We start from the raw sequence: 21,563 nt of genomic DNA on the forward strand, positions 1-21,563 counted from the left end.
CTGTTTTTCAGGCACCAGGACACCTAGGGTAGGCAACCTGAGCCTGGCCATCAGGGCTCTAATGAAAGCCTGTGTATGCATATTTTGGTATTTTTAATATCTACTTTACCAACATTTTTACTAGGAGGAGATGTGTGAGGGAGAAATGCATAATCATTCACTGTAATTAACTCTATAGCTCCTCCTATATTTTACAATGAATTTTATTGGACTAAAAATTTAGAAGATATCTAGGATGCTGAAAGTGAAAGTTAAGTTATGCAATACGGAATACAGACCTGCCCTTGCAAAGCTGTTACAGCTATTATCATACCTCCCACACTATACTTCAGTTACTTAGATAAAGAAATAATTGTAGTATTGGAGATGCTTTCCAAACAGTGTCTCAGTTATTTTTAAAATAGAGTAAAACTAAAAGTCATGAAAAGCCTTGAAAATTGCTGCTCTGTTATTGACTTTTAAAGTTATGGCCCTAGTGGTACAGATACTGAGCATCCTACAGAAACTGGAAGTATAGGATGTAACAGACAGCTGAGCCAGGCCCTTATAGGTAAGCAAGGGTAAAATCAGATTGTAGTACAAGTGTAACTCTGCAGTACCTCTCCAGAAGGTCTCCAAAAATACCTCCAGGATTTCTTCTTTTGTGGATGCAACTTTCTCAGAGGTGAGCCCTGCAGGAGCTGTGGAACTTCTTAAACAAGTAAGAATGAGACATGAGTTTTTACAAGTAGAGGAAAAAGCTAATAATTCTTCACATAAGGAGACAAGAAAGAGCATAATTTTTTTTTTGCTTAGCCACGCTACCACTAAAAAAAAAAAAAAGAACCTTAAGGAAAACAAATAGATGACAAGCAAGAGGGTAAAACAAGGATAAAAAGAGAAAAACATACAGAGGTTGAAAAGAAAGAGAGAAAATAAAGAAAAACATTAAATTATTTCTGACACCTTCTGAGAAGTAGATCAGAAAATTATGTGTCAAAACTATTGTAATTCTGTCTACTATTATATCTTAGGGGACACTTTGATAGTATTGTGATGGGAGTAATTATTATACATACATAGAAAATGCATTTTAGGGGATGTGAAAATATCACCGCTTTAGGAACTTTGTACTAATTACATAACAATATATTCCACTAAAAATTAGAATTATTGCCATGTTTATCTTACTCAAAGATGCATTATGGTTTTTACCCAGTAATATTCAAATGTATTGCATATCTTTTCACCAAACTGACCACTCACTAATTACTAAAATTATTCTACCATACTGTTGTAGAAAGATTAATACTGTCAGGAAAGTACAAGGCTCTGAAATGTTGTCAAAACAAAGAATATTGATCTTCTTAAAACACTGCAGTTAGTATATAGATCACCCAAAAATGATTGACATTAATATGTGCCTTTTGTTCAAATGCACTTTATCATGTACCTTTTTGACAGTAATAGCATTTTATTATACTGCATGGCACCTTAACATACTCTGCAGACAATTTTTTCAATTTGAGAGTTTCCATTAAAAAAAATAGTTGTTGAGCAAAAAGAAAATTAACTGTCTTCATTCAGTTTGATTTAATACCTTGTCAGTTTGGTGCATTTTTTACGATTCTTTGTATAAATAAAAAGTTGAAAAGAGCTATTCTAATGGTAATTTGGATCAACCTTACAAACATATGATTCCAGGTTTCTAAAAGAGGCCCACTTGAGGGGGCTTTAAAACTGAACAAAAAGAGCCCTAGGGCTCTACAACTCACATTTAACCTACTTACATGAAAAAGGAACTGCTTTGGTTAAGAATAAACTTCCACAAGCTCAGGTTCAAACCAAACATGCCAGCATATTAGTGAGGAAATGAAACAGCAAATAGTAACTCCTTTCATACTTGTAAAAGAATACTGTATTTATTTAAACGCCTTCGCAGAAATTCTCATTTTAATTAAATTGCATTTACTGAAATAACATTTTCATAATTAAGAAAAAATAACCAACTCCTTTTCAAGACCTATGAAAATCACAGCAACCTAAAATATATGGAGAAAACATATAATTGTGACAATAAATCTGTCTAACTTGGGACATGAGTCAGGAAAAAACGATAGTCTATTTTTTGTGCTGGGCAAGCCTATGCAATGCAGCCACAGTAACCCAAAGAAATTAACGTCTGTCTGTTTGGAAATCATTGTAAACAGTATGCAATTTAAAAATGTGGTTGTGTTTGATGCATTTTTTTCCTTCTGAATGAAGCCACTTGCTGTAATCATACGTTGCTTTTTCTTTATGGCCACCTCTCATGAAAAGTGCTGGAATATCCCTAGAAATGAAGATTTATCTCATTCTGCTGTTCAAAGTGATCAAGAGAAAGAAGGGGAAGATACTTTCTTGGAAGACCCCTGCCACTCACCACTACATCCTAGAAATCAAAGAGTGACTATGAAGGTTTTCACTTAGAACTTTGTGTAGCCATGAGGTCAGAGACAAGGAAATGGTTTCACTGTGAACACAAGCGTGAGGACATACATTTAAAATAATAAAAGCAGCTAAAACCAAAGAAGAACAAAAAGCTAATTATCCCTCCATGAAATGGTCATGATCATTCAATCCATGTGCTGGCAAGCTACCTTAGTTTAAAATCCATGCCTACATTCCTGAGGTCCTCATTATGGGGATAAAATGTATCAGATCAGTTTTAGGCATGTGACATTGATTAGTTTTAATACTTATTAAGAACACTTTTGGAATGGAAAAAATGACACACTCTACAGTAACACTTTCTATTGTACACGTTCACCATCCAACTGCCTTATCACTTCAATCTTATCCTTCACCAGGTCATTTAAATATATGTTTATTTGGAAACAATAGTGCAGCTGCTGCTTGTTTGCTCTGTTTCTAGAGTTACTCAGCAATTTAACTAGTTCACTGCTTGCAGAAAGGAAGAGGAGGCATGGCAAAACTCAGAGAAACAGAGAGGCACAGAAGCGAATGTCCTCAGTTGCAGCTGTCAAGGCCTGTCCCATTTGATCACCATTACTCCTGCTGGTCGGGCGTACTGGAAAGTCCTTGTTCTGATGGCTGGAAATTTATTCACTGGCAGCTGATAACCATTTGCTCTTATACCAGCATTGTCCTTTGACTGAAATTGCTCTTTTCCCTCTCTAGGCTTTTTCTCCCTCAGATAGTTATAAAGAGAAATAATCTCCTCTCTCATCCTTCTTTTTAGCAGACTAAACAAACGGAGACATTTCCTGCATGCCCCGTGTGCTCAGGTATCGGGCTCAGCCTAGGCACGGTAGCACCTCAGCCACCTTCCATGCGGGCTACACTGCCTTGCTCACGAATATCACGGCAAGTCCCCTGCTACAGAGGACTGGTCCAAAACACGCTTGTTAGACAACAGCTGGGGTGGACATAAAAATAGCCAACGTTTGTTCCTTTTCCACTAGGCTGTCCTTTCCCATGATCATCCTAACAGCCCTTCCTTATACCTGGTTCATTCTGAATTTGTCTCCCTAGAGTACAGGTGATCAGACACAGGTGATCTCACCAGTGTCTAACACAGCTCTTTACCTATCTCTACCAGAAATCTCTCCCCAGTAAAATCTGCGGACATTTGTTGTCATTATTGTCTCAACTCATCTTGGCAGTTCATACTCATTCTAGTTGCTGCCCTCTTCAGCAGCTGATGAGCTCCCTTCCCTGCTTATAGCAGCAAGCTCTGCTGTTCAGCAGTGTGTGAGTGACTCCATGCATTCATCCTTCTGCAGCACCCCTGCCACTTCAGCCATCAGGGTCACATAGTTTTTCTTGATATGCTGTGACTCTTTGCAGCAACAGTGCCTCTCCATTTCTGGTTATCAGTAGATTAATGCACTCTTATTTGTATGATTAATCATAGCATTCAATAAGAAAACATAAAATAAGACCTCAAAACCAATCCAACTGGTCCTGTGATTTCTTTCACCAGTCCTTTCAGAATCCTATTGCCTTGACTGTGGTACTTTTAGCTCTCTTATTTTGCACATCAGTGTCTGTCATTTCCATATCCATACTTCCCAACTACTCAACATAATTTTTCTTGACTGAATATAATACATTCAGTTCAAGTATAAGATGCTTATAGACAATTTGTAGTCTCTACCTATCTGTACTGCACAGTTGCTATACTTCTTTCCTTGTTCTGCTTTTATTTATAAAGTTGAAAAACCTTGACTGTTTGTCTTACTATCATTTGCCAAGTCTAACATGCTTTATGTTTTGGCCATTTTGACCTCCCTGATAAGACTCTAATCCTTATAGCTTCTCTGCTTACTCTCAGTGTTCTTCTTGAGTTGGCTCTTCACTCAGGCCTGGACTCCCTCAGGATTTAAAAACTTTTTTAGCTGCTGCTTTAGAAATAAAGTTCTATGTCTGCGCCTTTGACTGCAAAAATTTCCCAGTTTCTCTTATATTTAGTTCTTCAATCCACATGTCTTTATTCTGATATCTCTTTTAAAGAGACTGCAAAAGCCTTTCCTCCTTCTATCAAAATGGGAAATGAGAATTCCTGTCCACACACACTTCTCTTATTCAAATGTATGCTTACTTGTAGCAACACAATATTTTTCTTACTTTAGAAAAAAAGCCAAGCAATTCAATTTACCAGCTTATAACAGCTCAATATACTGCTTTGCTTTCTGCTTCTCTGGATTTTCCTTATTGGTCCTGGCTGTAACTGTTCTCTAACTGTGGTTTGATTTCTTTTCTTATCGATCTTCCCATTTCCAAATTGGAAAAATTAAATTCAGGAATAAGACTTGAAAACAAGTGTACAGAGGTGTACATATATATATAACTGTGTACACAAATATAGACTTGTAGTTTATATTGTTTCTTTGTAGTTTAATCTCATTCTGCAGTAAAATTTCATTGGTTTGCTGGGTTTTTCAGTTTCCTTCAAAAAAAACCCCTGTCTTCTTTTGCTGATCTCTCAATTAAATTTGAATTGACTCTATTTATGACCACCCAGTCAATACTGCTGTTCTACTGAAATGTCCTCCTCTTCTCTGAGTTTTTTCCCAGGGATCTAAGGCAGGTGGTAGCATTACCTGTCCCAAAATGAACCGTAGTCCATGGATTGCTTTTAGCTCCTCTGGTGCCAAGTGCATTGATTCTTTTCAACAAGGAACGTCCAGCTGCATGTCATGCCTTTGTCAGATGCTGGTGCAGATCATCCAGCAGACTGTATCGTCTCACAGTTTCCTATCTTCTGCAATTTCTAGCTGTTTCTGGCTCCTGGCCCCTCTATTATCTCTGTCTTGCTTTGTGGAGATAGTATATCAAAAAATTGCTGCAGAGCAGCTATCTTCTGACTGTGCATTTCTCTTCTTTATTTCCAGTGCACCAAATCCTATCTTAGTTTTATTTCTTCCCAATTATTAGATTTCTTCCTCTGCTTTGCTAGTGGGTCACTCTTTGTAGCCAGAAAATCTGTCCTGTCCAGATACTTTTGCCCATTAGACATGTGCAGATCTGGAGTTGCCCATGCAACTTACTCTCTCCCTTTTTTTCATCACACCTTTACATCCTCATCTGAACTGCCATGCCACACAGGCACACACTTCCATTTCTCAGCTCTTTTCTTCCACAGGCTTTACAAATAGGAGTTTTCATTCCTTTGGACCTTGCTTTTCACAATGCTATGTTTAATTTATTCATTGTTAAACTAATACATTCCTGAATATTCAAATGTTCAGAGAAATGTTTTAATTAGTCAATACATTCATCTGATATTTGTCTAATGTGCTTCAGATGTTGAAATATATAGTATAAATTACAAAGAAAATCCAAATTACACAAATTCACATAGAAAATGAAATATGATTGCATAAGGTCTCTTAACGCCTGAATGAGCATACTTCAGATTCTGTGTACAGCAAGTTGCCTCCTGTTTCTATCCAGAGAAATAATGTGCTTGGTTGCTTCTTTTATTTATTTGAATTATCACTATACTAAAGTAAATAATTCAAGGTCCCATGTTTACTTAATATAGAAACCAAAAATATTTTGATTTTTTTTTTCCCCAACAGGTATGCACTTACCATACTAAAATTAAGATTTCAGTTAATGAAATTACCGTGTGTTAAAGAAAAAAAGAATGGTTCACAATCTACTGTATGGGAAAGAAAAAAGCACAGGGGAAAATCATTCAAGCCATAGCCACACAAAGCCTTTTCCTTTCCTTTTTAAAATCTTTTCTTTAATGAAATTTTCTTCTGAACATTGGTCTATGCATGGTATAGGATCCTGGCTGATTCACTCAAGCTGTATTTTGTTTTCAGCTCTGGCAGCCTGCAATTCAATCCCTACTGCTTGGCAAGATGGAGGCTCTCACGTTTTCACAATTTAGAAGCCTGCATTTTGCAGCCAATTACTCAAATGTAACATAGGCTCAAGTGTGCTTTCTGTAGAAAGCACAATAAATGATAAACTGCCTTATGCCCTGAGAATGGGTATTCTCAACTGCTCTTGGGCACTCAGAGACCGAGACTCATGGGGCACAAGGTGATCCCTGTTTCATGGCAGTGTGGTCGGCAGTACGTTTGGGAGGGAGGTATGATCCAAGGGTCCTGGCCATGGCAGTGGCTCCAGAGCTCCCTGGAGGTAAGGTGTCCCAGGCATCCTGCAAGAGGAAGAGCCAGAATCACAGCTGATCCCGGCTTGGACCATGTAAGACCTTTATGCCATTGCTACCACAGTAACATAAATGCATAAGGCCAGGACAGACCCCAGCCCACAAGGACTACTATGTACTATATTCCTTCTTTCAAGTCAGAAAAATGCTGCAAATATTTCATGGCATATTTAGGTCATTATTAATTTTTCATTTTCTATCAAGGAACAGGTGAAGAAAACCATTAATTTACAGACAGCGACTGATGTGCTTCTCTTACATATTGCATTTTGAGCCTAGATATCATGGTGACAGTACACCTGCAATATGAAGGAAATGAGAGGGAAGGACTTATGGAAAAATTGTATTTATTAACATTCTGACATTTTATTATATCCCCCATTTCTGTTAATTGTACCAATAAAGCAGACACAACATTACATGCACTATGATATGCACAAACCTTAGACCTCAGCTAGCTCTCTATAGCAATAAGAAATACAATAAAATCAACTAACTATGGACATAAGTAAGAAAGTATGGTTCAGGACAAGTGATGATGAATGAGCCCATCATAGAGAAGAAACAGTCCAGAAGAAACTCCCAGAGCTGAGCAGTTTTATCTGCAGCACACTCAACTGAAAACAGGAGAAGGCTGATTTTGGCTGCATACAACACAACACAAAAAAAGGTGTGCTTCAGTGTGCACCCTAGTGCTGGCCCATGAAAGTGTCCTGACATCAAGATGGAAAGACAGGTGAGTGTGACCAGCCCCCAGCTCATGGAGATAAACTTGTAGGGAAATCTACTATAAAGTGGGGAGTGGATCTTCCAACAGGTCCCTAGAGTATAAACTGGGTCTTTGGGCCCTCCTTAGATATGCTCTCTTGTTTAGCGTGTGCAGCTTGTAGTGATTTTGCCATTGGTTCTCCAGCTCATATGCTCAAAATGACCCCTCTCCCAAACTCCAGGCAAAGTAAAAACATGAACAAAAATGGAAGGACTTAGTATAAAATTTGACCCTTAAACACCGGTGGCCAGTAAAAGGGATCTAGATGTGTATAGTTCCAGTTGAGATGCAACATCGTTATGAAAAACAGCCATGTCAAAATGTACTGCAAGAAGCAATGAAATAAAGTCTACAAAGCTTAAATTAAATTCATTACCTAGTGCAGAACAAGGACAAAATTATTCATAAGCTGCCTGCAAACTGTAATAAACCTGGAAAATAACTTTTGCACTGAAAAGCTTGTGTGAAGTTTTGAAAAAAGATGTAGTATCTCTCTACAAACCTCTGTGTCATCTCCTTAGTCCATTCCAGCTACAACAGGACAACATGGAAATAAAACAAGGAGTGTTCTGTCTTCCTGAATAAAGAGTCATTTTAAACACAGGTTATTTCAGGAAAAAGGGATGATCGAGAACTGGATATGTACTGATCTACTTGGTGCTGAAAGAACAAAAGATAAAAAATACAGACTTTATCTTCAACGTGATGCTTTCTCTTACACTATACTGAGTGGCTAGATCTACAATATAGGACTCATACTTAATCCATGAGGCTATGCAGCATAATCTATCCAATACCTTGGGCTATCAAGTCTGTCCAGCTGGTCATTAATCCCCAGGAAATAATCTGCACCTCAATTGTTACTGCTTAATTAAATGTAGCGATCCATCTGACGTACAGAACAAGGATAGAAAGAAACCCTAATAGAAGGTGACTCCTGCAGAATTGGAACTCACTACCTTTCCCTTGTAGACATAATGTAACACAATGTTCGGTTACAGTTTCTATGGGTGTTTATATATTAAATTACTATGGAGATGCTTCCTATTGAATGCAATGTAAATGTATGCCAGTACACAAATTGAACCAAGTAAACATAAAAAAGGTCAAATAACTTTTCCTCCTCTTCTGTATCTATTCTGATCTTTAAGTTCCTGAAGACAAGATCTCCTTGCTACTTTGGACTTGTCCTACACCCACTATGCCTACCCTTGGCAAAACAGTGTGCTGGTCTTTTAGAACTAGCAGCAAAGTTCTAAAGGATCTGGCAATGCAGCTCAGAGCAGGTTTTAACTCAATAGTAACTCAACAGAAAACAACCACTCTTTAGTTCAGACAAATACGAGCACATGTACACACTTCATGCAGATGAAGAATTACTTGGCCTCTGTAGTGCCTCTTTAATATAAAGAGGATAACTTATCTGTTTGTTAGATCTTTCTCCACAAATAAAAGAAATTATGATTCATGTGTTTCCAGAATTATCAGGACTATGCAAATGACAAAACTCAGTATATCAAAGCTGATTCTGCAATGACTGTAGACCTTCTGCTTACTTTGCTTGTATCACCACCATAACTCTCAACTCGGTATTTTATTATTCACTTAGCTTGGAAAATAACCTTTTGATTGTCAAGCAACAGCAGAGAAAAGCAAACATTTCAAATTGTAAAAACATGACTGAAATAAACGAAAAGCTGTGGGCTCAGCCGCACATCGAACACAGGCTAAAAGGCACAAAAGAAGACAGAGATTCATTGCTGCCCTGGTACCTGAAGATAGAGCTGACGCGGCACCAAGTCACAGAACTGAATGTAGAAGTCCTTTCTCGAGCCACGTATCAGATAGCGACACGGGGAGGAACAGATTAGCATTTGCTGCTCAGACCCGATGAGGCCCCTGCTGGGTATGGAAAGACAAATCCGCCTGCCAGTCCACACACTCACCAGCTTTTTTTAATGAGACTGTTCACAAGGAGAAGGTCTATAGCAGTATCGGTGCAGGTTTTAGGATGTGTGCATCTATCTCCCTTGGGGGACTCAAGACCTCCAACTCTTCTTACCTGTATCACAGGCAAGATCTCCTCTTACTGCTTCCTTACATACTGGAGTACAATTCAATCATTGCAATGCACGGCTCATTTCTCCACTCTTCTTCTTCCACTTCTAGAACTACTTGCAGTTCTTTCAAATGCCGTGGAGTATAAGCAACATTTCATGATTGCTCAAAAGTCTTTTTCAGAAATATCTTACATAATGAACCTACTTATTTTTCCCATGAAGCCCCTTTGCAGTATTTATTCTGAATATTGTTTTCAATTATAATATTGTTTCCACTGTCTTTATTAAAGGATGAAGCATTATAATTATTTCATTTTCTTTTCTTATGTTATTCTCTGTTAAATAGTCACTAGAAAATTCAGAACTCATTCATTTTCGCAGAAATTATGTATTACTACAGTTTGCAAAAATACTCAAACTGAAGTACTTACATTAATGACAGCTGCTACATAAAATTCACCTTAACTGACAGTCCCATATGGGAAAGGATCGCTAGCATATAAGTTATTTTCCTAGAGAAAGGGGAAGAAAATATCTGAAGCAGGCTTCAGACTCCTGTTTAAAAGGTTAATGCACTGTTATAAAAGTCAGGCCAAAAAAAAGCCAAAATAAGAAGACATACAGAAGTTGAAACAGGACAGGTTTTTATCCAACAGGTTACCTTTCACAGAAAACAAAGTGCCTACTGTCTAAAAGGATGAGCACTATCATTTTATCACAGAAAGTAAGCCACATAACAATGTTATAAACCTGCTGGTGTTTAGTTAATTATTTCTTTTCTTGATTATAGTTATTCTAGAAACAACACCCCCTAAAATCCAATGAAGCTAATAGAAACCTGTTGAAATAGGATTTTTAAAAGTTAGAATTTATTGCCCAAAGAAAGGATGGAGGAAGTTTTAGACTTGCATGTAACAGCTCAACACCACCTAGCCAGTGGGCCTTCCAACTTACAGCAGGTGAAGATCAGCCCCGTAGTACACAGTCCCTTTAGAGAGGCGTCTACATTTCTAAAGCACAACAAAATAGTTACACCTTTTGTTAACAGCTGAAGAGCAAACATCTGTACCAATGTCACCAGGGGCCTCCGCTCTGCAAACACTAGCAGATAACAGTGAATTTATGTTGGTAATTTTTTTCATTAGCAAAAAGAGTCTCCCTTTACAAGGTGGCTCATGTTTCTATTGTCAGGTCCTCAAAAGGGTCCTCCAGTATCAGTGGGACTGTGCCTTTGGACGAAAATCTAGCAGAGAATTGAACTTTTTCGCTTGCTGAGCAGGCTATTATGCAAAGGATGTCTGGCATGGATGCCTCAGGTGTCAGCTAACCTCATGGTGAAAGTCAGGCCCTTGACCAGTGATCTGGCCACCAAGCAACAATCTTCTGCCCTACGCCTCACTGCTTTAATTCCGATGAAGCAATCACAAATTGAGCTACTGCTAGCACCACGGCTAGCTAAAGATGTTTCTTCCCTTAGTAATGTACTAATTCTTTTCCCCTTCAAGACCTGGATTTATTAACTTCTCAAGGCATTTTATGAAGCCTCTTTTTTTTCTATAACCTTTAGGTAATGAGACTGTAAACACCAACTGGAATGAGATGGTTTGGTGTATTAATACATTCTCCTTCCAGAACAGTCAATAATTACCTTAATGATTAAAAATATGTAGTGATGATTTTCAGCACAATTATATGCTCCCAAATAATAATGGATATTTGTAGCTTAGTACAGGAACCCAGGTGGACAAATGGGAACCTGTTTATCCAGGTACTTCAACAGTTTGTAAATAACGGTCCCAAATACTGCAATACGTTCCACTTTCTCATACTTCTGTGCTCACAGCAATCCACAGGATACTTCATGGGTCCAAAAATCTATGTCAGTAGATGAAAAAAATACCAGCCCCAATGTAACTTAATATTGCTACTTATTATAACAAAACTCTGTGACAAAGTGACTAGTTGAAGGCTATATTTAAAGTGGGCAATTTACAAATCACTTGGCATTGGTTAAAGGGTGGGGGCAGAGGTACGATGATCCAATCTTGTGCAAAGAGTCAGGCAACCAGGTTCCATCTATTTGTCTTTCATGCTATGTAAGTTCATCTGGGAAAAATTTCTTAAGTAGAACATAATTTTTCAGCTGATAAATAAATTACACCATGTTTTCATATTCCCAAACCTTCTATGTGGACATCATTCACTACCAAATGAGATTTTGGACTTATTGCCCATCTCCTCAAATGCATTTTTAAACAGAATGATGACCTGAAGGCCTGAATTCTTTCAAGCTCAGTCACTGACTCAGGCTCCTCATATTTAAATGGCCCCTTTGGAGATGCTACGTCTCTTCCTTGGCTTCAGAGTATTCTTGATCACATAGTTAAATTACTAAAGACAGGTAGTATGAAATGTGGGCCAACAGGTACACAATCTTCAGTGATGCCCACATACTGTCAGTTCATCAGTCTCTCTACTAGTCTGGGGGATGCTGTGCTTATTTTTCACACAGCAAAAGAAGAGAGAAAAAGGATATTTTTGCTTGCTGGGTTTTTTTTAAAGGACGATGTAGTAATAAAAATCAGAAAAATTGGCAAGTTGTGCTACAAGACAGGTACACAACCTAAAGCTACACTTGCTCCTATTTTCAAAATGAACAGGTGTCAAGCTGGGAGTGTCCTTTTATCATTTCATGAACATGATTTAATGCTTGATTGGTTCACAAAAATAAATAAATAAAATGAGGTTGTTACCATGCTTGTTTGCAAATCCAAACCAATAAGAGCTTTTGCTGAGGTGAAATAAATCTGCATTACTGAAGTACTGTAAAGCACAATATAGTAAAGATCCAATCAATCCACCTCTCATAACAGCCTGTAGCAGTATTTCAGCTGATTTCAATGAGAGCTGCATCAGTCTCTAAGAAACCTTAATGCATGCTCTCTGCTAACCCTCCTCCCCACCCAAACCAAAAACACTGAACTCTGCTCTTGTCTTCTGGTTCAACATCATGTCTTTCCCCTCCCTCCTTCTGCTGTAATAAATATTCTCTCTCTATCCCTGTTACTGACAATAATGTAGGTGAACTCTGCACCACATACATCTGTCATTATTAATGACCATGGTGGAGAGAAACGATAGCTCACTCTTAGGAACCAAAAGGGCAAAATGCTTCAGAATTTTCCATTCACATTTTCTTTTTTAAGCATACTTGCTTGGTGACTTTCCAAAGTCATGAGCATGACTCGAACAAGAAAAATCTCTCAGTGTTTAACCTTTGCATAGAAAATTATTTGTTTAAACAGAGGGCACTTGTTACTTGGAAAGTCTCATTTGCTTATAATAATGCTATGCACAGTATTTTGCAGAATACAATAAACACAAAAAGATGTCTTAGTCCACATGGAAAATAATTTTGTTGCTAGCAACATTACATTTCTTTCAAACAAAAGGCTTAAACAGGGATTGTTTTCTTTGTCATTCATTCCCCTACGAACACTGCTAACCTAGGAAGTACAAGACCGCATCTGAACTAATTGTGAAAAGCGCTGCCAGAATGACTGTGACTGCATGACTTGTACAGTACCCTGAACTCTCTCAGAAAGGCTGTCCTGATAATAGCACTTTACTGGCACTGAATGTAAAGACTAGTTCTTTATAGGGGGCTGATGAAATCTTGAATTTTTTTTCTCTTGAGGCAGCAAACAAAATTTGAGAAGTGACAGTAGTGTAACTGCATTGCTGCATAAGCCTTTGTCCCTAACATAACGATGTGCTCAGCACATCAGGTGCTCTCCATGTACCAGAACACATTGCATAAAGGTGCTGCATGCGAGGGACAAAAAATATGTCTCTAGTAAATTTAGTGTTTAGAAACACTACGTCTCACACAGTGCACGGGCAGTTTATAACATGAACTATCTATATTACCAGGCTTTCTGCTCAACACGTACAGGCCCAGAAGTCTCAAACTTCCTCTTTCCTCTAACATTTGCATTGTAAATAATTCTAGATATTTTCCTATCAGCTTGACCTCAAGTGAGACTGTGTAATAACCATTTGTTAGTTATGCTACATGTGCCTAAATGGACAAACATACTTAAGAGCAAATGTGCTGTCAGTAATGGCAAACACATACCAAAAAAACATGTAAATGCTAGTCATTATGAGGTGACAAAGATGTTACCCTCTGCTCTCCTAGGTCTATATTACTTCACGGACACATTATTTTTTTTTGTAGCCAGCTCATGGGTTAAAACTTTATGTTTGCATTCCACATGAGCTATATACTATACATACTTGTCACTTGTCTTTAGCAATTATGTTGATAAAACTTGTCGTGAAGGTTATTTTGACTTATTGGAAATGGGCTTTTCCAGAACATAAATTTTAAGGCTTAAGTAGACCCACATTAAAACCACTAATATGTTCTGCTAAGTCTCTCTTGTCTTCACTCAGCCTCCTTACAATGTTTTAAGCAGTTTTATTGACATTTGAAATTCTGAAAATGTCAGCTCTTGGCAAGTGTTGCAGTCTAAAAGTGTTATTAGTAGTTCTCTTAGGAAGTGTAAAAGAATATTTTGTAGGAACAATTTTGTCTTTCAACAAACCTTTTGAAAATGATGTGATAACCACAAGTTCTGCACAGGAAAGAAAATAACCTGCAGATTCCTCAAATCATATTCAAGAAACAGATTTTTAGCAAAATTACATTATTTGGTGACTCACTACTCTGCATCCAAATCATGATACAATCACCACTTCCCAAAGTACTGTTAGGTTCTCAAAAGGAGGAGAAACAGTGTGAGAAGAAACCTGCTCTCACAGTGCGCTGCCCCATTGCTCCCACCATCTCTCATCTGGTAGGTAAGTATTTGATGGGTCTGACCCCAGACTTTCTCTAATCAGCAGGCCCTCCAGTCATTTTATGTTAGCTCGCAGTCAAACAGGTCTCCTGAGTGCTTTACTTCTGTAATTCATCTCTAAGGACACTGATCCTTCTTCTACTATGAATGAGCACAGAAATGCCCTGGACTGCACCAGCTCATTGCTTGCAAACACCATCACTGCTGCTGGAAGCCAAGTTGTGGTGGGGATTAATCTCTATCATAGGCGGCTGGTTTTCTTACCCTATGAGCAACGTATTAAACTCATCGCAGGGCAAAGGGTGAAGAGGTACGTATCACACACCTCAAAGAACTAAGCTCCATGTGTGGGTCTCCATGTGAGAAATTATAACGGCACATTCCAGCACTTCACCGGGGGGACCCACCATGGACAAGGCTGCTGAGCTCTGTCTTTGAATGACCAACTGGCATCAGCCCCAAAGACTCTCCAGAGTCAGTGGAGTCCCTGAGACTCATGTTAGTCACCCCATCTTACTTCATGGTAAGTTATTTACAGCTCAGAATGCCTCAACATATCTTGGGGCTGGGGGGGGGAAGATGTGAGAGGAGAAAGAAAGGAGTGTCTCTCATTTTGTATAGCTGTACACTTGAATTCTAATATGTTCAGAGGCTGAAAGAGTCTTACTTAACTGTCAAGCCACAAAAAAATGCAAAGAACTATCAGTAAGTATAACAGGAGTATAAAACTCATTCATTCCACAAAACCGTTCTGAAAGAAATTAGTGTGAACCACTTTATCCTTAAAACTGAGAAAACATTGTGGTATTAAATACTCAATATCATCAGCCAAGCAAATTGGCCCAGGTCAAATGAGCAAATCTAAAAAATGAGATCACTAAATTTTCTCAGCTTGATAGCTTAGTAATAAATAATGTGCTTCTATTCAATCTGTACATTAAGTCTTTTATGCGGCCTTAAGGCACTGTCTTATGGCTGTGCCCATTACAGGGTAGCCATAGAAACTGACACATTTATTTCTTGGATTAGTGTGCCATTGAAAATATTAATATAATGCAGTAAATGGGGATTTAATCTAATCTGCTGATGGTAGGATGAAGTTACTAAAAGGTTGTATGCTCTTCCAGTGGAAGAAAGATTATATCTGCGGAGTACAGCTCCAGTAAAGCTGGAGTACAGCTGATGTTTTGGTACAAACACCATCTAAACAACCTATCACATTTCACATATACCACTGATTTAAACAGGTTATATGAAACATACAGGTATGTCCACCAAGCAGGTACCTGTTTTGTATCCGAAGTCTTCTTCCCAAAGCTAAAGTGTCAAAACTGAAAGTCATAAAGGAAGAGAAAACAGAGATGCTCTGCATATTGTGTAAGCAGTGAAAGCGAAGCAGCATCTCACCCTGCAAATATGCAGTGCTGTACTTCACAGACATGCCATTAGCAAAGCCTATACCCACATTACAACCAACATTTTAATGGCACTCAGTTAATACTTTCACATCCAAAAAAGAGAAAAAAAATAAAAAAGATTAAAAAAATCTTAATTCTTGAGAAGCAAGATCTGTGGTTTTCTTAATTTGTAGGTCCCTACCAGGTGTCCATAAATATTAGGGCTCCCATTTCAGTAGATCATATTTGACTCAGGTTCCTTGTAATAATTCATAGTACTCAAGTTCTGACTACCCTTTACACTGCAGTATACTACATAAATTCAGAAGATATATCCTGACAGATGAAGCATTGTTGAAAAGCTAAGTACAGCACTTTGTCCTTGAAATGTTAACATGTAATGCCATAAAGTATTCAAATAATAATTTACTCAATCTTTCAGGGTAATTAATTAAAACGGTCTAGGTGTTAGAGAAAATCACCTTGAGCTTATAAAATTGGAATGCCTCCCCTTTTCTTCTCTGCATGCAAGCTGCTCCAATGGACTTACCACATGCTTTCCCAGTTATGGTTTTTGATTTCAGCAGATAATAAATAGCCAGGATCTAATTTTGCCATGTCAAAACCGATTATGTTTCACAAGAAAAGGTGGAGTGCTCACCTACCAGATGAAGGTGAAACATAAAACCACTTTTATTTATGTGAAGTGTCCAAATTCAACTCAACCTGGCACTAGGTACTGGGAGTACGTAGACTTTAACTGTCATACGAATTTATGCATCCCTGGAAAATGTCAAATATAAACACAAATTTAATCAAGGAATGGAAACCTTTATTATCAAAGAAATAAACACAGTTTTTGACAACTAATGTAAATTATCTTAATGTGTTTTTCACTTATTTTTCAGAAGGTCAAGAAAAGAAGAAGAAACATTGAACAAAGACATTGCTGATGAAAATATTTCAGGCAAGTGCTGGCCCAATTATTAATGCTGACGTTCCAAAAGGAATTTGTGCTCTTTAGCAACAGTGCTGCATTCAGACGTGAGAGTTCCTTTTCCCATTCATTACAATGGGATAAAACAGAAGGCTTACAACAACAGATAAACAAGGACTGTGTATTATTCTGTAGTTTTCCTCAGTTGAGTAGTCTTTGGACAGCATTTTAATGGCTGAAAAAAACCCTGCACATGATGAATAAGGATGCCATTCTCAATTAACATGGACAAAGGATCATAGCCATATTTGGCAAATGAGGTAGCTGTGGTGTAAGAAAAGCGGGAGTGTTCACAGACATTGCCACATACATCACTGTCTGCAAATAAAAACAAGTTAATGACATTTTTGTACATCTGCCCAGCTACATGACTACACATTAGTCTGGCAAGTACTTATTAGACCCAAATTAAATAGCATAATGATTATAGTTCATATTTACTAAATATAGTGTTATTAATTTATACAGCACTAAATATGGATGCTACCAGCATATAAATAAATGATGAGTACTGAACCAAAACAGCCCAAGTTACAAAATATATTATCTTCGTTAAATATATCTCAGCTGTACAAATGCTACTATCCATAGACTTTCCATTAAAATATATACTGTGGGGGAGGAAGCATCAAAGTGTTATCCATTCTCCTTAACGAGTGCACTGACAACACACCAGCCTCTCAAGCCCAACAGCTCCCCTCCCAGTCAGCCTCCACACCGTGCACTGGTACGCATAGTGTCACCAACACAGAAATATCAGCACCCGTTGCATAGGTGGGTCTCAGATTAATAGATCCCAATTCCACAAACATCTGAGGTCAGTTCAGCTACCACAAAACTTTATTGAATAAACCCACATCCCATATGCTGGATATCTTATATAGAAATGCAGTGTACTTTGGCCATGTAAATTGAGCAAGATGTCCCACGCCACCAAAGTCCGTCAAGAAGTCTGAAACTCATTAGTGAACAGTGGGGCAAAGAAACCACAGTTCAACCCATACCCAGTGAAGAATGGGATGGCTAACACTTACAGGAGGAACCTCAGTCAAGAAAGACCAGTAGCACACACTAGCAATTCTTGCTGTTTGACATTAGAAAACTCTTTCCTACCTAGGGATGCCTTCAACATGGTTTTACGTACCAGTGGTTATGCACAAGCTTAGCATACCATGCATAAGCTTCACCATCTTTTTAATAAGATGCTACATTAATTTTAGATGCTTGGGAGTCACAAACTAAGGCACACTTGAAACCAGATGAACAAAGAAAAGGATACTTTGAGGAATCATCTCCGTTCCCTATCTCTACTTCTAAACTGGCCATGCCAGTTTTATGGAGGATTCCTATCCCAAAGTTTAACCTGTATTTAAGATTTAGAAGGCAACCAGTATAGACCTCTGTCACAATCACATCTAAGGTTCTAATTTAAATACTGATACCAAGACAGTTTTCTGCAGATGTTTTGGAGATTGAGAAAACTGATATCCTATTTCTTAAACCCACAATTCTGGTTCATCTATAGTTAACAACATGGATCCTGAAAGATATCACTGCTAAACTTGCATATTTCTTTCTATCATACCACTAATTATTTGTCCAAATTTGTGCAAAGTAGAACTTGGACACACTTTATTTCTGTTTCATAAAAGATTTGGCTTTCATCTGATTTTTTTTTAAAGATCTCACTTTTCACTTTTATGGGATCAGTCTTCCAACAATTCAGCTTATCAGCCACATCGATACTGCTAGTAATTCAAAACCATGGCATATTTATTGATTCCAAAAAGCTATTACATGATATCGCTTACGTCCCTGTATTTGATTAGACTGAGTTATTGGAGGAACTAACAAAAGATTACTCAGAACTCAGCAGAGAGCTTATAGAGATGTCATCTTACCTGACATCCTGGCTATTTGCTCTTGCACCTTTATTTATAAGTATTACACACACAGATCAAGTTTTCCACAAAACAAGTACCCAATGTAGCTTTATCTCCATTTTGTTATTCCACCATTAAAAAAACCCAACTATAAGAGATAGGTGGTAGGTATAAAACATTTATCCGCTCCTTCAGGAGAATATTAATGAACAACTATGTAAAGTTGTATGATGAGTAAGATGCATTATGACTGAACATCATCCAAGTTCAATTTAAACCTGAGCTATATGCTACATCTGAATGTAGTATATATCAGGTATTTGTATATGAATATAAATTATGCACTTCTTTGGACAAAAAAATGCCCATAAGTTTAAAACATGAATATGTTAATTAGATTTAAATTCATCCATTATAGAAAATATTTTGACAAGTATCCTAAGAACAGTGGTTTTAAAACAGTTCAATGCATTAAATACATGCAAATTTTGGCAGTCAAAAATGCATACTGCATAGCTGAGATACTATCATTCTTCTTCACAATAACTGCAGCCTCTAGCTAGATACAGATTTTTCATGACAGACAGAAACATTCCCTTCTGTGTATCTCATATTCTCAGATTTCTACTTCAAAATTATTCCTGAAACACTTTTAAAGACAGGCTTAAAACTACTGCAAACTAAATGGTTGTTACATACTTCAGTTAGCCAGGGCTGCCAATGCCAAATCATATTAAATCTCTTTTTAAGTAGAACTGTTTGCCACTGGATTCACATCCACTGGTGAGTTTCGGGACATGTTTCATTCTTGAATTACCTGCACTAACAGTGCATCTATAGGCTGTTTCCCAAATAGGCCTAAGGTAAACGTACACATGGGTTTTGCATATACAGACAGATTAGCGCCTAAATCAATTTGAAGTATATTCACCATTTTGCAAAATCCCCGTGTAATTTTAGGGCATGGCTTCAGAACTGGCTAAAACCCATTTAAAATTCATAACTAAAATGTGATGTCTGCCCTCTTTTTGCTTGGTAGCCCTCCTACAGTCACATGGCAAAGCAGACCAGCTCACTGATCAAGACAAAGACTTATTCTGAAGGACCAGGAAGCAGTAACGTCCATCTGCTTTCAAAGCAGAGTATCTTTACACAAAGGCATCCTGTGTGGGCATGCAAGTATCTGCATGGGACGCTACTGTACAACAGCCAGCGTGCCATAAATTCACATCACCCAGTCCCATGGCACTCAACCACACACACAGCGTGTTGGAGATCACAGCAACAAAACTGTAACACAGAACTGGGTCAAGAAACGGCTCAAGCAACAGTGGACAACCTCCTTGTACCAGGAAAATACACTGATTCTTTAGTTACATTTATCTACTTATGCAAGAATTTTGAATTTGAAATGGCAGTTTAAAGGAAACAGGGCGATGTTTTTTAGCAGTAACAGTTGGTCCTCAAGGAACTATGGGAGATGTCCCATGTACACGGCAGCCTGAATCACACCGTGAGAGCTTCACGGCTTCACGAGCCACATGTTTCTGAAAGCCCTGAGCGAGATAATGTGGATGGAAAGCCATGCAACTGTTTTACAACAAAAACAAGTTTCCTGGCATGACAGTCTCCCTCAGCCACTGAAGTTCCCTTCCCACTACCAGCACTATTTATCCTACTAACTGGGAAAAAGACCTGCAGGGAATCTTGCAGGCAGTACTGCAGAGAGGCAGGGTATTCACAGCTTGCCCTGCCTCTGTCTTGCTAATGAAATACCCTTTGGATTGATCCACTACTCAGGGAAAAATAAAACTAACCAATTATTTTTTGAGGAAAGTGCAACTCATATGAACCTCAGCCACAGTTTTGCAACTGCAAGACGGACAAATAAAATGTGATGTTGTAACTGTGATAGCTAATACTGGTTTAATACTTTAAAATCTTTGTGTTTGACGGACCCTGGAATGCACACATACTTATAGGAGAAACAAGACTCAATAGAAAATGAATGCAATGTTCTTGGTAAGGTTTCTTTAGGGCCAGTATGTGTAAAATGCAATAGACCTGAAAATTAACCCCAGGTGTATCATTTTGTTAATACAAGAAATGTGCAGGATATCTAGAACAATAAAGCTTATGTAAATCTTTACATAAGAAAAAGGGTACCTAAGATAGGGTTATGTAGCTGACTTGAGGCCAAATCACAGTTCCTGAAGAAAGCAAAACTCCTCTGGACATCAGTGGTATTTTTCCTATGGTAAGAGCTGCAAGGCCAAGCCTGTGATTGAAATATTCTGGTACCACAAGGCTCTAAAAGCCAAAGCAGTGATAAGGGCAGGAAAGCTGTTATTTCTGTACCATAAAAAGAAAGATTCTAGAGACGTTATTACATTTAAATGTATTCTGATATTGCATTCTGCTTTTCCATCTCAGCAGACACTGTTCCATCTGAACAAGATGGACGTAACATAGAGCACAGTATTTTATATTAAAAGTAGTTATAAGGGAAGAACAACAACCTTGGAATGACTCACTCACAGGACCAATTCATAGGTTACACTGAGTATGAAAGGCAATTTCAGAGTAGTGGTGGAAGAAAAGGAGTTTTATAACAGGTGATACAAACTAATTGGGAGACATAGATACATACAGAACAGAGTACGCAATGTACTGTACACCCTTTTTTCAAGGGAGGAAATAATGGTTCTTTTTTTCAAATACAGTGGTATCTGCAAAAAAATAAAATCCAATTCTGTTCAGTACTGTAATGAAATCATTACAAATGCTGAAACATATTAAAAATTCAACACTAAAAAGACAGCGGCTTTGTACTTGTGCTGCACTGAGTCTAAACACAAGATACTAAGAATAGGAGACTGTATTAAGGCAGGACTGGTGACAGACATTGGCAGTCTTACACAA

General features: G+C 37.9%; 1 protein-coding gene across 1 annotated transcript in view; it reads right to left on the reverse strand.

Moving 5' to 3' along the window:
• The window catches only part of TOX (thymocyte selection associated high mobility group box), a 222,022-nt gene that overhangs the window by 183,530 nt on the left and 16,929 nt on the right, over positions 1-21,563 (reverse strand). The window lies entirely within an intron of this gene.

The sequence above is a fragment of the Pelecanus crispus genome, chromosome 2 (assembly GCF_030463565.1).
Source record: "Pelecanus crispus isolate bPelCri1 chromosome 2, bPelCri1.pri, whole genome shotgun sequence".
Taxonomy (NCBI): domain Eukaryota; kingdom Metazoa; phylum Chordata; class Aves; order Pelecaniformes; family Pelecanidae; genus Pelecanus; species Pelecanus crispus.